Source organism: Dermacentor silvarum, chromosome 2 (genome assembly GCF_013339745.2).
Source record: "Dermacentor silvarum isolate Dsil-2018 chromosome 2, BIME_Dsil_1.4, whole genome shotgun sequence".
In the NCBI taxonomy this organism is placed as follows: Eukaryota; Metazoa; Arthropoda; class Arachnida; order Ixodida; family Ixodidae; genus Dermacentor; species Dermacentor silvarum.
Window position 1 is genome coordinate 153,874,670 of NC_051155.1, and position 16,257 is coordinate 153,890,926.

The 16,257-nt window shown below is 47.4% G+C and overlaps 1 pseudogene; it reads right to left on the reverse strand.

Annotated features, from left to right (window-relative positions):
* Nucleotides 1-413: 413 nt before the first annotated feature.
* The window catches only part of LOC119441928 (uncharacterized), a 78,018-nt pseudogene continuing 62,174 nt past the window's right edge, over nucleotides 414-16,257 (reverse strand).

The following is a 16,257-nucleotide window of genomic DNA, read 5'->3' on the forward strand; positions in this document are numbered from 1 at the left end:
ACCCACTGAGGCCTGCTGGTTATAACCAAATGACTGGACGCTCGAATCAATCAAGTGGTTCGACAGATCAATTTATACACCACTGTCCTTTAATATACGTGCTCTCAGCCTATCTAACACCACGTCACAGCCCCAGGCTGTCTGGCCTTGTGCTCTCAAGCGCATACAAAGTGAAACGCCGAACTTTATATGATATTCATGTCACACCCCATTTTAAAATTTGCTTAACACATTCAGCGAACGAACTACTTCAGCGAGGACAGGCCAAGAAATTGGGGTGTTTTGCGCCCACATCTAAATTTGACACATAGCAGTCTCAATGAACGTGAAATTTTACTTACCCTGAGCAGCTTTCAACGAAAAAAAGAAAGAAAAGATGAGAAAGGAATTCGACAAGAAACACGCTCTCACAGCATATACAAAACAAGCGCTTTATTAAAAACGTTGGAATGAGCTCCAGCAGCGGCATCTCGCGTGCAAAATAATGAACAAAAATATAACTCCTATTGAATTACACATCAAGTGAGGCAGTGCAACTTGAAAAACAGCGGTCAACTTTATGTCGTCACAAAACTGAAGAGTAGGTTTAAGTAGCAAGAAAACAAACGTATCGCTCACAAACACCTCAGCCATGCGTGACAGACTTGAGGCGAGCAGTGAAGCGACATACACTTAAAAAGAAGTGTTTTGATTATTCGCTCACTCAGTTCTCTGGCACTCTTTCGCGTCAAAGCCACGAAGACGACGAGTGTCACAGTTTGCTGTTTGTCTGAATAATCGCGAATTCCAGCTCCCTCAACGTCTCACGAGCGTCGAAGTTGGATTTATCCCTCTTTCCTGCCAAAATGGATCAGGCTAATCACAAAGATTCTGTTGTGGAGTATTGTATAAACACAATGACGTCAGTCGTCGTGTAGTCAACACACACCAGGGAGCTAAGCGAGCGAGTGGTTCTCGGCACTTATGCAAGTCTGTAAACATGGTAATCGGTTGCAGTTCGTTGTATATTAAAGTAGAATTGCCAAAAGCAGATTTCGAGTTCATAGTAAAAAACAATAAATAGGTGGAATTAGTACAGGGCTAGGGAATTCATTGTACTCTAAAGTCTGGCGATGAGCCTGCGGTATTAAAAGCATTCAGACACACAAACACCATCAATAAAGGCCATGAGAGCAGTTGGCCGTTCACTTCTGGGTGCAGAAGAAATGATGAGTAAATCCGTGCAACCCATTTGTGTGACATGCGATGATAAAGAGAAGCTCCATGTGATTTTGTTGTATCACACAATGAGCAACACGCTCGTACGAGGCAGTGAAGCCAGACACAACGAAAACAAAAAGAACTTACAAACGAGATATAAGTCACACAACAGCACCCGGCATGGCAGGACACTGCCCACAAGCAAACTCAATGAATAATGTAGATCAGCATCCACGCTGTTTATAAATATGAAACAACTTAATCAAAGGAGAAGAATGATTGGTTGTACTGTAATAAATCATAGAGGAAGCAGAATACTCTGAAAGCCCGTGCCGATGATAATAAGCAATGCGAAATTAAAGATAAGCAGAAAAAAAGGAACGCGTATTCTGAAAGAAGGAGAATATAATAGCAATAGGCATACATTCTGTAGTTAGTAGAGAAGCATTCATGCGAAAAAATTTATCTGTAGATAATGATTGAATTCTTTGTCCAACAGTCTGAAATCAACAGTGTTGATGCATCAAAGTTGTTTTTTGACGCACCAGCGTTTCTGCACAGCAGGCTGCTTGCGCATATGTAGCATCAGCACAAACTGAAACGCGAGCATGAATGAAGTAATCAGAACCACCATTACGCGTAATTACACGTAAGTGGAACACTTCTAAGCATTTTTTATTCCCAAATTAACACTTTGGAGCCTAAATTAGGTATATGTTTAAAACACAGATTAACATGGTCACAAAACACATGCGAGACGCTTTCAACTTGGTCGCTTTAGATTTCATGTTGATAGCACGTAATTACATAACAGAGTTTTTATGTCCGGAAAGCCACTTTCCTGTCAACGTCGTCACGTCCTAAAATGATTGTGGACAAGGTCAGACGCTTTTTTTTTTTCAACACTGTGTAATCCTGCAGTCGTCTTATTCACGACAACACTAATTAGGGTTTGCTTTGAAAAAAAAGAACCATGCATACAAAATCGTGACGTAGACGTTTGATATGAAACTGTGCGCACACAACGTGGTCGTTTAAGCATACATAATCAGCCTTCGGGTGGCTGGCTTTGTACATGCGTGCACCAAAAAAAGCTTCTCAAAGCGTGGCAGCCAAGACTCAGGTAATTCAGCACGAAAGCGAACACGTTCGCGCAAGTAATATTTATAGAATAGTGAAGAGCGACACCATTGCACATACTGAAGAAAACACTATAGCATCACGTCTGTACAACCGACAGGCTGCGGCAATACGTGAAATATAATGTATATCTTACCAACGAACAACCCAAAAACAAGAACCTCTCGTATTACCGAAGTCACAACTATAGCCTTAAGTAAATACCGTACTTTAGAAACTCGATATTGAACAAATACGAATAAAGCGTTCGCGCAACAAGTGAACTACATCTTCGTCAACCTTATGAGCCATGGCACTACAGCCATGGTTAAGTGCATAAATGTCTCGACGGCGGTAATATTTTGCTTCCGTCATACCCGTGTCTCGCTCGTACCCGTTTTGTCCCAGTTCTCAGGATAATGTAGGTTCTCCATAAAAAGAAAAAGCTCATGTGCACACACCAAGGTGCGATAACATTTTGTGACCTTTAGTAACAATATTGGTTTCGAAAACCTGCCAAATTCACTAAGCCTCTGAGATTTCTCTTCAAGTGACCTCGCTATTGTTGTGACTTCAGCTATAATTGCTCAAGCACTGTCATGAACTTCCTACTGAACTTTTATTGCATTCGAGAAATTCATGGCAGTGTTTCTGGATGGTCGGACTGCTTGGTTGGGCAGCATTTTCAGTCCTCAAAAGTGGTATTCGCTAGCGTATGAAGTAGTGTCGTCACGAAGCACTTCACCAATCTGTAGAGTGCATATGACATGCATCCCGAGGTGATGTCTGTCATAACAGAATCAATGTCTCGAATGCCTACAGTTGCTTATTCTGTAGTGTTCAGAGCATACGCTAACTTCCTCACTACAATGAGCATGTTACTGAATGAGCGTTTGTCACCGCTCTTCGTTCAATTGGCCCCATGTAAACTTTGTGTGGAAATCTACCTCTACTACCCAAACTTACCCAATTCATTATACTACCTTACCTACAAAGCGCTGCACGCGGCGCCTTCTGGGCGGTTACGAGCGCCTGGAACGAGAGATGCTAGCACGGACAAATGACCGAAGGCAGCATTTAACGCTACCCAGGCATAAAAACGACAACCTTCCTTCGAGCAGTCAGCAAAAGCCTAAAAGGACTGTCGCCACCATGAAGCAAACACGTCTAAAATGCAAACGAGGCATAACAAACGTCCTCGATTTGGCATAGGCTGCTTGGTACCATCACCTATTTTACGTAATCATTTGCTCTGCGCAGACATAATGGCTGGCCCGGCATGCGTAACGTTGAACTCAGCAACAGCCTTGCGTGACGCAGTACAGGATACCAGGAACATGTGCGGGATCTTTGTGCGAAGGAGCGACGTAGGCTAAATCGACACGCTCACTGCCCCAAAATCTCAACAGGCGTTCCGTGACACGCAAGGCTGTTGGCAGATGTTAAGCCCCTTCATCGCTTTTGTCCTCTCTTCCTCTGAAAGCTGAGCCTGCCTGCCTGGATAACTGGTAAAGCCTGACGGGCGTGACGTCAGCCATGTTGCTACTGAGCTGCCTCCACCATACACCTAGGCATAAGTGAGTCAGCTAGCATAAGCGAACTGCGGGGACCTAACATTTGACATCGATATCGGTGGCCTTTAATACGCACGGGACAATAAGTTAGGAGGGTCAACGCGCTTAGTCCTTGTAGACGGGCACTTCAACGGTTCTGAAGCCTCCGTCCTTGGTGGCCTGAACGACGCGGACGCGAAGACCCTGCGGTTTGGGGCGCTGCTTGTTGATGATGGACTTCTTGAAGAACTCGGCGGGCTTGCGGCGGCGCACCTTCTTGACGGTGCGAGAGGAACCTCCGGTGGCTCCACTGGCTCCGCTGGCTCCGCTGGCTCCGCTGGCTCCGCTGCCTCTGCTGCCTCCGCTCACACTTCTTGCGACGGTGCCGCGGTTTCCTCCGTAGTTAACGACAACGGGGGATGATCCCTGAGAGGCCACAACGGGAGTCAGAACGGGCACGACAGCAGCGGGCCTTGCAGCCAGGCGACGGTACGAGGGCTTGCGAACCACTGGAACCTGTGAAGAGGAACGTGGCGCATCAAAAGATGATCCTCTAGTTAATTCTGGCTGTTTATCTTTTACATAGGTTTCAAGAGTTAGTCCCGTATTCTCAGCAAATTACCTATATTCACCAACCCCCAAACAACAAGAATGTGCTTTTTACGGTGCTTCTCAATAAATAAACCAGAAAAAGTGGTCGCAGTTTCACCTGAAAGGCGAAGCATCAATTGCGATAGCAAACTTTTAGAGAGCTATACGGAGTAATGATAGCAGCTTTATCAGCTGTATAAACTTGGACATGCAGCAGCATCGGCAACACGCAGAACTGTTGTCGACGCCATCGGCGTTTTGCCCGCGTTCGTTCAAAATGCGTGCGGCGTTGGTGACTGTTGCCGGAGCCTGTGATATAAATAGGCACTTGGTGCCGCAGCTAAACGTCGCCTCCCTTCCCTCTCCCTCCCCCACGGCTTCTCGCGCGTCGGAAGAAGGTGCGTTTGCTCTACATATACGGTGATTGTAAAGGAGAAAAGAGACGCCTACTTCTGCAGCCTTTAAGCGAGCACGGCGCAGAACGCGCGTTTGTTCTCCGCCGTGCGTTCACTCCCCGTGAAAGACGCGCCCCTCGCGCCCTTTCACTCGCACATACAGCGTTCGGCGCGCGGCGACGATTTCTTCTCCAAATGACGTCATAGGGAACCTCACGGCGACGGCGACGGCGACGGCGACGGCGACGGCTACGGCGACGGCGACGCCGACGGCAGAAATCTGCTTTTGAGTGTCCATATAATTGCTATCGCAATAAAATGAAAATTTAAAAATTGGCACTGTAGTCGTTCTCGTTGACTATCATATGCTCTTCGGCATGGTATAGTAAAAACGAGGTCCTCATATCAATTCGAGGTCGCGGTGGCAGCATTTGAATGGAGCAGAAATTTAAAGTGGCTTCGTTGTGATCTGTTAGTGTACGTTAGTATAGGGCTCCTTGGAGTTGAACACTACACCGAAGCCAGCCAGGACAACGGCCCAGACGTAGTCCCGCGGCCACCTCTGAAGCGCTCGAAAGCGGTTTGCTTTTTCAGCATAGTCGGCAAAGCTTTCGCCAATGCGTTCAGCTCAATTTCTTTGTTTTGCACTGAGGAATATTGAAATTTGAACCAGTTATATTAGTACTGACGCTGTCATTTTAATGCCCTCCGCACCGCCAATCACGCAACCAATAAGGCAACTCGTTCGGGCGGCGCACTTGCCGGCAACACATGGAAGGCGAAATCCACTTTCAGCAAAATAATACCTCAACCTCGAATTCATAGCAACATGTTTCTAAGGTCATTTTTCATCAATATTCTTCAGCAAACTTATAGGGACGTCGTTATAGTCGTGTGCTATGCATACCTGCTGAGAGTAGGCCTGCTGAATGGGGCCATGTCTCGCCGATATCTCGCCGATGGGGTAGAGAGAGTGGTGTACGGGAACCTTCCTCAGAGGCGTGGCCGCGTACGCCGGCGCAGCTGCCACGAACGAAGGCGTCGCCGCAACGGTGGCTAGGTGGTGCACCTGCGACCAGCGATCAAGAACACAATCAACACAGGTCATGTTACTTGCGTCTAGCGCCAAATAACTGCCTCTACATCACTTGTTCCTCTCGATGATTCACTGGCGGAATTTCTCATCGCTCAGGACTGCCCTGCATTGTTCAGTTTCGTATGCTAGTTGTCGAGAGTTGTGCGCTACATCGCCCTTATATGCAGCTTCATTTTTTATTCGCTTTTTTTGTTTTATTTTAACTTTTCTTTCTTGCTTTCTTTCTTTTCTTTCCTTCTATTTTGTCCCTTAGTCCTGCGCAGGGTAACCAGCTGGCCTTTACACTGAAAGGCTGACCTCCCAGCTTATCCCTCTCTTCTTCCTGTCCTCTTCTCCGGACGAAAGGTTGTTGAGGAATGGTAAAGTATAAATGTATGTGTTGATACGGTCCCTCCCCCCTTTTGTTTATTCTTGCGATGTTTCAATGTAGAAAGGTTACTAACATTCGTTGACTTTCGTCGTTGCTTTCATCTGTTGCGTGTTCGCCATTAACGCATTGTGAAATTGGCTAGTGGAGTGCAACGCGTACTTATGATAAATATAATGACAAAATCATTAGATAATAAGGCACAACACTCGTTTAGTGCGATACCTGTTCCACACAGTGTTTAGGTTGTGACAAAGTGAGAATTTGAACGTCTCCCTAAAGCAACGCACTGCCTCAGTCAATATGGTGTTACAGCCAGCAATCAAATATATTACGCACTCCTGATCCTGACTTTTCGAGCATGTTCTGGCGACTTATCGCACATCTACTGACTACACTTATAATGATAGGATGATGCCCAAAGGTCATTACACTGAAGGCCGGTTTACATTTCCTGCCGCTGATTACTCGTTCATGATACAATTCAAGGTGAATCAACTGATACATTCTATATAGCTGCCTAAAGATTGCTTTCACCACTTCCATTTGGAAAGGACAATGTCTGGAGCTCGATGGACCTTTATACATCAATTGATTGAATCGAGTGATCCTATATAGCTGACTGCTCCCTTCGTCTTCCATTTCAATGTAGCAATGGGGCTGGACACCTGCCGTGATTTTGGCGTACGTGCATAGTTTCGCTGCTGTGGCTTTTGTGCTGGTATTCCGTAGTGATAGTGTACTGAAACAATGACTTGAGGCGTCTTTATCTTGATACAGAGGCTCAAATGTGAGCTTTCCGTTTGCCTTTTTTTTTTTTTGCACCTTGCTGTATAGGCACCATGCATCTGGATGACCAGTGCGTGATTGCTCTACTAATCAGTGCTACGACCCCTGGAAACAGAACTGGATACGGACTCATGATTATTCTAAAACACGTGAGTCGTAGGAGGTCTGAATTGAAACATGCGAATACGACGACAGACAAGGTGCGTCGTATTCGCACAAAGTCCTTTTTGGCTGTCGTCGCAACCTCTTTGTCCGTGGTCGTATTCGCGCCTTTCACTTCAGATCATGCTCAACAAACGCGACCAACTATCCATCCTTACGTCGTAGAAGGTACTTTCAGTCATGTTGTGAAAAACACTATGCGTTCAACAAGACTTCTAACAGCGCCATTACATTTCAGAGCCTTTACAATGATTTTAATTCCAGTGGCAGGCATCTGGTTACTACCAAATTAATAAGTTAGTAGCCTTGCTTAAGGTTTAGCTACTATTACAGTGCTTCTTCTTTTTCTGATTGTTTCCTTTCCCATTGGCTGTGAAATCCGTAGAAATTAAGTATAGGTATAAGTTAAGCAAGGTATAGCCCTCAACACACCTACAGCGTCTATCTATCCGAAGAGCGGTGTGACGCCGTAGTACCAGCGCGTGAGACTAGCTTTGCTGAACCTACCGGCTGTGGCCTGGGTGCCACCAGGCGGTAGTGGTGCGGAGCTGCAGATGCCGCGCTGGCGATGTGAGCGGCGTGCGGCTGCTGCGACTCGATGCGCGCCGAGGCGGGCGCCGAGTCCTGCGTGCCGGGCTCGTTGGTCTTGACCCAGGCACGGAAGCCCCGGTGGTCGGCCACGTACTGCACCTGCCGGAACAGGCCGGCAGCGTCGCGGAACCCGTACATGCCGGTCTTCACGCCAGTTGCCTGCGTCCTGTTCGTGCCTCGACTGACGGTTGCCGTACTCGTCCTGCGTCTCGTAGCCGAACTGGTACGGCTGAGGAGCGTAGACCTGCGCGAATGAGGGTGACAGTGGGCGTCAGTCATGGGGTGCCCAAAGAGAAAGAAAGAAAGAAAGAAACGAAGGAAATTCAGGAAGGGCAACCGGACGGATCACGAATGGTTTGCTACATTTCACAGGGGGAAGGAAGATAAAGGAATAAAATGAAAGAAGAAAGAGCAAGAAGGTGCTAGCCGAACGCATACGTAGGAATGCATGCACATGTAGCACGTCCATAAAAGGTAAGTGAGGCTGGTCAATTAGTGAATCGAAACAACAGCCGCGTTGACACGAATGCAACAGCAACGTGTCGAGTTTGTCCGAAACAAACCGGTACCTGTTCTTGGCAATTTGTGTTCCACCGTGGTGAGTGGAGGAGCGCACAGCCCGGCACCCGTATCTCTCCCTCAATGCGATGCGACAGCATTTACTTGCACCGCGTGAGACTATATATATTAACCCATCTCGAACTATCGTCGAACCTGTCGCATGAATACGACTCGCCTTCCTCAGCGCAATAGCGCAGTTTATATGAATGCGATGCACTAGAAATGCAATGTGATGCGCCACTTTACGCATTCATGCAAATGCCACTAATAACCGCTTTACTTTCTGATTCTGAGGCAAGCATAACTGTGCTGCTCCTGCACCCTCACGCTTTCCGTCGAGTATCTGACTGCCTGAATAGAACATTTTTATTCAAAGAACCAAAACAAAATATTTTCTTTTTATTATTTTTATATTTGAACAGTCTTAACAAAATACGTTACAGTGGTCTTTTACATAAGAATGTCGTTCTTCGAAAAGCGAAGCAGGGCTTTTGGAGCGTGCTGTGAAAACCTATGTCCTGACTAGGGGCTTAGAACTCTATATATAGAAATCACAAAGCGGACGACGGCTCAACAGCTTTATCGACGGCAGAAGAGAGTGCCCATCGCTTTTCGCAAAACCGAAGACAGTAACAACTTGGATATTTCTTGAAGAATACACGATTGAATGCATTGAAGGTTCAAGCTTTGAGTACGAATTATTGTGGCATGAATTTCAGTATATGGCTTTTGAACGTGTGCTGGTCTAAAGTAGAGTTACTCCTTCTCACTTAATGTATAACACTGAGTATCAGAAGAGGCAGTTTTCACTCGTATAGCAGATACAAAATCCATAAATTTCCTGTTTATACTGTTTAAAACTTGAGAGCACTTGGTGTCACATGGAGACATTCGCAACCGGTGCTCAAGAAGAACGACTAGCGCCATCAAAGCTACTATTACAGATTACACAGACAGGTTATGGCTTGCGTGACCCGTTCTCTTCTCACGCTTTGAATCACGTACTTTAGACCTCAATAACGCGTTTGCTTAAAGGCAAATGAATGTTCTTCTTCAACAAAGTAAAACTATAGTATCATTATAATCCCCCCCCCCCCCCCCCCCCAAATTGCTTACATGTTGATAGAGGCATCAACGTGAGGTCTCTTTCATTGCTACATTCCGGGAACCTTTTCTCTATGTTTCACTGAAAATTGTACGGCGTCGCTACTGCACGCTAAAGAAACGAAACTCAATTTATACGAGACTAAATTTGTTGGTTTTGAACCGAGTGCCTGACTGTATACTGGCTCTTACAGACTAGAAGACATACATTACCGTAGGTTCTCATGTGGTGTGTGTGTGTGAAAACTTTTTATTTAGAAAAGTCCTGAGGCTCGACTCTTCCAAGCCGAGGCGGGCCGCACCCACGATGGCACCGTTAGGCCCAGCCCTTCAGCGACATCGTGAGCCCTCTGGACAGCCCGTAGCTGATCTTGAAAGAATGAACTCTGTAACATCTTCTTCCAATGGAGCCATTCTTCTTCAGGATTGGTGAGAGTAGCAGGGCATCCCGCGAGCATGTGTCTGATCCCAATGATGCCATTGCACGCATGACAATCTTTCTTGATCTCCCTTTCTGTATAAATTTTATCAATGTGCCTACAACGTATTTATGTACGTTTGTTCACTAAATTACCTGCAGACTCTCAGGTCCTTATACAATGCGGCTACTGCGTTCATGCCATACGTGAATCACGCGAAGAGTCGGGAAAACGAGCATCGTGTGCGAATCACTTTCGAGTTTTGAGCCAGTACGCGCGGCAGTGTGGCACGACCTTAGTATTCGCGTTTGTCAGCACCTATAAGGGCACAGCGCATGATCCACCGTACCCGCCTCGTTCCAGGCCATCACGTCTCTTACGCGAATGAAGGCTAGCCATTGCGTCATCAGAGGAGTAGGAGGAGCTACCGAGAACGCGCGCGCTCTTCGGATTACAGTAGTTTGCCGAGATCGCAACTTTTCGAGCGACGCGATTCACCTTGAAGTCCGGCCAGCGTTTCGATGTTGCGTTTTGGCAAAGCTCAGTGATCGCGGTGTTACGAAACGTGGGCGGTCCCGATTGGGGCCTCTCGCACTGGCTTGTGTGCCACGCAGGCAATCCCGATCGGCGGCAAGAAGCGGATTGTTTGATTCAGGCAGCGGTGTGGCCTGACCAAACTTCTAACGGCGGACAGTTGAGCACGTCGTCGAAGAGCCGGTCATCACGACGCCGCGCGCGGCGCAGCTGCTCATGCGTCCACATGCCACAGAAGGCGGGCAGATGCTGGACATATACGTGTCCTCGCACGTTGTCCGTGCCGTCGCCGAACCGCCAACAAATAACAAAGAATCCGCATGGGCTGATGGGCCGTATGTACGAGAGCGCATGGCCGATTCCGAGAGCCGGCGTGAGGCATGCAGACGCCGAAAGACGTCGTGTCGGCGCCGATATATATGCTCGATAAACAATAGGCAGCACCGCGGACTCGATGCGTGTCGTTTTGTACGGGGAGGGCGCGCAGCGTTGCCTTGGCGTGACGCTCGAGTCAATCCGCCGCACCGTCGCCACGCACGAACTCCGCGTATAAGTGTACATCACTGCGACGTATACGCCACAACACTACGAGCCGCGCGTATTACATATGCGCACGCCCGGCACACAGTGCACGGAGACTCGTGTAGTGCATGGCGACCTCGAATCGATGGATCCGTGACACGAAGTGGTTATTACTTCTGCTTGTGCTTGCCTCTCGCGATTCGCTTTCGCCGATTTATAAAGCGAGTTAGGGCTGGCAAGGAGCGTCGATCGTCTGGCCATCATTCTTTTTGGGGCCGTAATGGCCGCTGCTTGTGAGGTGACATGATCTTCCGCCCGAAACGAGTTCGAGAAATCTGATATGCGTTCGGGCAACGTGGACACGATCCTGCAAGTCGACGCCCATCCTGCGTGCGGTGAGCCACGCTGCGGACCACGCGGAACTGACCCTTTTAATTATCGGGGAAATGTGGCCGATAAAGGGCTATCTCCAACGAAGGCGCTTAGCATGCATGCACGTACGCGTGGTCAGTTTTAACACGTGCAGAGCAATGATCTCCCTCGCTTTGGCGGCCTACACCTCGCGACTGCAGGTGAAAAAGAAACTGATTCTAAAGGCGGGCGTTTTCTCTCGCCTCTTTCTGCTTTTCACTTCCTTCGCGTGAGGTTAACCGTAATAGTTGCAGTTCAGCAGGAGGAAACTGAAGAGGCTCTTTAATGGAAGCTGCAGCCAGACTCGTCTGGCCAGAGGCCTCGCGCGCCACTCCAGATAACAGAAGTGACAACAAGAAAACTACTGTTCTCACACCGATAACGCTGGGTGCTCGAAGTAAAGAGATGATAAGAGTAAAACTCCAATGCTATGAACGTCAGCTGCGCATTCGTTCAATCAGATGCGTCTGGCTTTTCTTTTACGTTACTGTACAGGTATAGTCTGTGGATGAGTAAAGCGTGGCTTTGAGTATCTCTACGCATACGTTGAAATATCCAACTGTGGTTGAGAGATACTGCTATAGTCGTAAAGATAAGAGGATACCCTAGCTTGCGATTGAAGATCACTGATTTCATCGTGTGTCTTCTAATGCTATAACGTACTCGACCGCATGCACCTTGAAAGCCCTCGTGGTGTCGTTTTTACTGCTCTTGAATGCATAACGAAAGCGCAACTAGCGATCGGATTATATGCTTAACGTTATATCGCTGTCAAGAGATAAGATCTTAACTTGTGAAAATGTATAGCGCGGAATGTTGACATCAACGCGTGCAGCGCAAAGGCGTGCAGTGAACGTTATATGGCCGTCAAGAGATAAGATCTTAACTTGTGAAGGATGTATAAGCGCGGAATGTTGACATCAACGCGTGCAGCGCAAATGCGCGCAGTGCAAGGAAAGCGTTGGAACAGATAGTTGTAGATAGTTGTGCCCAAGTTTACGCCATATATGGTAACCTAACGTGAATAACGCGTTTTTTGCGACGACCTATAGTTCCCTCAATGGCACGATATTTAAAACACTCGTCAGTCATTGCCTCCGGGACATAAATCAACACGAACCAGCGATTTAAAAAACTACGAATCTTTGACGATCGATTTCTGCGGTGCGAAAGATTTTCTTTGAATACCCTTCTCATGCAAGTGTCTATAAATCAATGCGACGACTGCTTTTACGCCCAAGAACATTGAAGCGATGACTGTAACGATTGTGCCTTCAGTGCTATGGTAATGCTGTAGTGATCATTGTAGCTGTTCTTATTCCCTAGTTCTGTTCATTTTACCTTATGTACGTTTACATATAAACCTTACCATTTGATTTGATTTTTTTCTTCTGAAATTTGTACTGCTTTTTTGTATTCTTTCATCCTAAATTTATTGGCGCCGATATATACTTTTCTATACGTTTTAATTTGGCCCTGCACTTTCTATTATCCTACAAAATATTACTGCGAGAAAATAGCCTTCACTTGCCCTGTACTAAGCTTCACGCCATAATATTCACGGGCACGATGACGTATACAGTGTGTTGTGAAAAATAAAGAAATAAATAAATTGTGGGGTCTATCGTTCCCGAAACAGCGCATTGGCTTATGAGGGACGTTGTGATGGAGGGTTCCAGATTAACTTTGACCACCTTTGGATTTATAAAGTCAACCGAAACACGGTACACGAGCGTTTATTTATTTTTTATTTTTTTGAATTCCGTCCCCATCGCAATGTGGCCTCCGTGGCAGGGATCGAACTCCTGACCTCAGCCTCAGCAGCGTAACGTTAAAGTCACTGAGCTACCTCGGAGGGTCAGCGCCTAGTGACAACTTGTGATCCAATGGTGGGCGTTTTTGTGGGAGAGAAGCGCAATGTTGAGTGCAGGGGGATCTAGCCTTGCTTCATTCGCCGACATTTGTTCAGCCCGAGTAATGACGATTCAGGTATGAAATCACAGAGTTATACGCCACATCGTCAGGTTTATAGGGACACACACACCATTCAGGGCACATATCGACCTTTATTTCACCGACATGGGCTTCACACGGTAGTTATTCTTTTCTTTTCGGATTCGCGTCCCTATGTCCACTCTCCGATGCCACTCCAAGTGTGCCGAAGAGCACAGAATAATTCAACTTTCTCGTAACTGCACAGGGGTGGGAGAACCCGTAACAAAGGTTCCTGGATTAATTTTAACAAATGGAGTTCTTTGGCCTACACCCAAAGCACGGCACATAGCCGTTTGCATAAACCGCCTCCGTTGGAATGCGGCCAGCGTGTCCGGGTATCGAACCCGGAGCCTCGTAATTAGCATAAAAGATCACAATCACTGATTCAACCACCGCGGCAGGTGAAGTACAGATTGAACGGCAAGGTCCAGCGAGAGAAAATGAATAAATCGATTGCTTTAGGCAATCGTTTAACGAGTTCGCTCATTGTCTAACAGCTTCGTTATTCTCTGTCATCAATTTTGTCATTTGTCCTCGTGCTTGATCGACCTTGACAGTTCAGCTGCCCCGCACGCAGCATTCCATTTCTCGCGAGTGCACGTCACAGCAAGGCGGTGGCGGTGGTCGTCGTCGTCGTCTGTGTGCCACTGTCTGTCTACGCGGCACCTATTTTCCTTCTCACCCTTTCGCCGACGGATGGCAAACAGACCTGAGCACCCATTAGATTGTCAGCGCCGGGCGCAAATGGTGGGAAACAGCGTTCGTGATAATTATAAGCGCCAGCACGGCTGAGCAGCACACAGCTGCAGTGACCGAGAAACGCTTGCCACGCCGCTCGATACGGATACGAGTGCAGCGTCCAGAAAGACCTTCGCGCCAGAGCTTCATATATTAGCGCGTAAGGCCGCCGGCCGTGTCCAAAGGGTACGCTTTCCGCCTGCTTCTTGTCGTTCGGCGCCCTGGAACGGTTGGGCGTGGTTCTCTGAATGTGTGGACCGGCGGGGACGAACGCCCGTTTCTAATGCATACCTGCGAAACGCGCCACTCGCTCAATTTTCTTCGGGTAAGAAGGCGAGAACAGCGGAACGATACGACAGGCCCTGCACTGTAATGCCAAGTACGGCGAGCGCCGAGGCGTTCACTCATCGCGCGTATAGCTGGAAAAGGAGACACGACCGCGGCTACTTGGCAGATTCCAGGGATTCTTTATAAGCGTATACGGAGGGGCGATTTGCGCTGTAGAGATGGAAACTGCCCATTTTTTTCGGGGACAATGGGACGGCGTCGGCTGGCGATCAAGCTTTAGCGTCTGAAATAATAAATCAACAGATGAAATCACCCATTTTCGTAGTTCCTTTCTTTTTTTTTTTTGACAGAGACTGTATTGAAGAAAAGCTATTCTCTAGAAATACGATAGAACCATACTACAAACGTTTCGTCGTTCCCTTATAATATTGTCTCTCGATTTTCAGTGTCGGTTATGCTACGATGAAGACCTAATTGTTTATGTCTGTGGTATTTGTGATGTGTGCTAAGGCGCCAATCAAAAACAATTAATTATTGATTCGGCGATTACAAGCCCTGTGGATTTGCCAATGATGCTTCTAATGTATATACTGCATTTGTAACTATTTGAGCCGAAGTAAACCTTCGTTGCTGTAGCAAAACGTTGCTGAAGCAAAACTTCACCGATCTTGCGTGCCTGATTGAAATTTGCCTCTCGCATTCGTTTAAACGGGCGTGTCAATCTATGCGCTTAAAGTTAAGCCTAGCCGCCTAGTCAAAGTGTATCTAAACGCGGTGTAGTTGAGAGCGGTGTTGTGTTCCGGAACAGCAAACGCGCGGACCGGACCATCAGCTCGCAAGTGCTGCTATCTCGCCTTCGGAAGGAAACAAAGCCAGTTGACTGAGTTAATCGCCAGTCATTTTGTCCAAGCGCGGTCCTGTCAGGCTGTATCAACCTGACCCACTGGTGCGGCGTTCATATCAACCAGATCTATTGTAAATACTGAAACGCGACTATGACACCTGCTGTTGGTGCAGTGAACAGACTCCAGAGAACGCAACTTGAGCCACACAAAACTTCTTTTTGCCATCGATGTTCAAAAAGGAAAAGAACAAACGCATTTCTCTGTAGACCCGGTTTCTTGGGTTTGCTTAAGCGTCGACCACAGTGCGTTTCCAGGCACGGAAGTGAGCTCGCATATCTACGTTAAATAAAAAATAATAATACAAAAAAACGGTCCGGAGCAACGCCTTCACCGTCTCCTTTGCCGATATGGGCGCGGCATTACGTTTTCCGCTTGAAGAGGAAAAAAAAAGATATAAAAAAATAACATGCAAAGAATCGTATCCTGGAATCGGCCAACAATTACTCGTATGCACTGTTTCTACTCACTGGCCTGATTCGAGTGCACAGCTCGAGAATTAATCGATGTAATCAGCGTCTGAAACGGGCTGTTAGCCCGGCCGGCGCAGTGGACAGGCGTTTTACTGGTCGCGATGACCCAGCCGATATGCTCGCGGCAAGGTCTTTCTGTGTTTCAAGAACACGCCTGCGGCACACACGCTGCAAGCCCGCCGGAAAAGGGCCACCCACCCCAGTGGGGTGTCTACACGGCGAGACCTAATCAGCAACAATTAAATCTAGATAGGGCGACCATTGTGTTCGAGGCTCGTTAGGCGAGCATGCAAACTTGGGTGTCCGCGGTGCTCAAGCGACCGTGCGCGCAGGTTAAGCACACGTATCAAGAGCTCGGGTCGGGCAAACACACAGACACTTGTACGTGCAAAAAGAAAGGCTGAGACCAGTGAGACCCTTTGAAATGTTCGCGCAGAGGCGTAACTG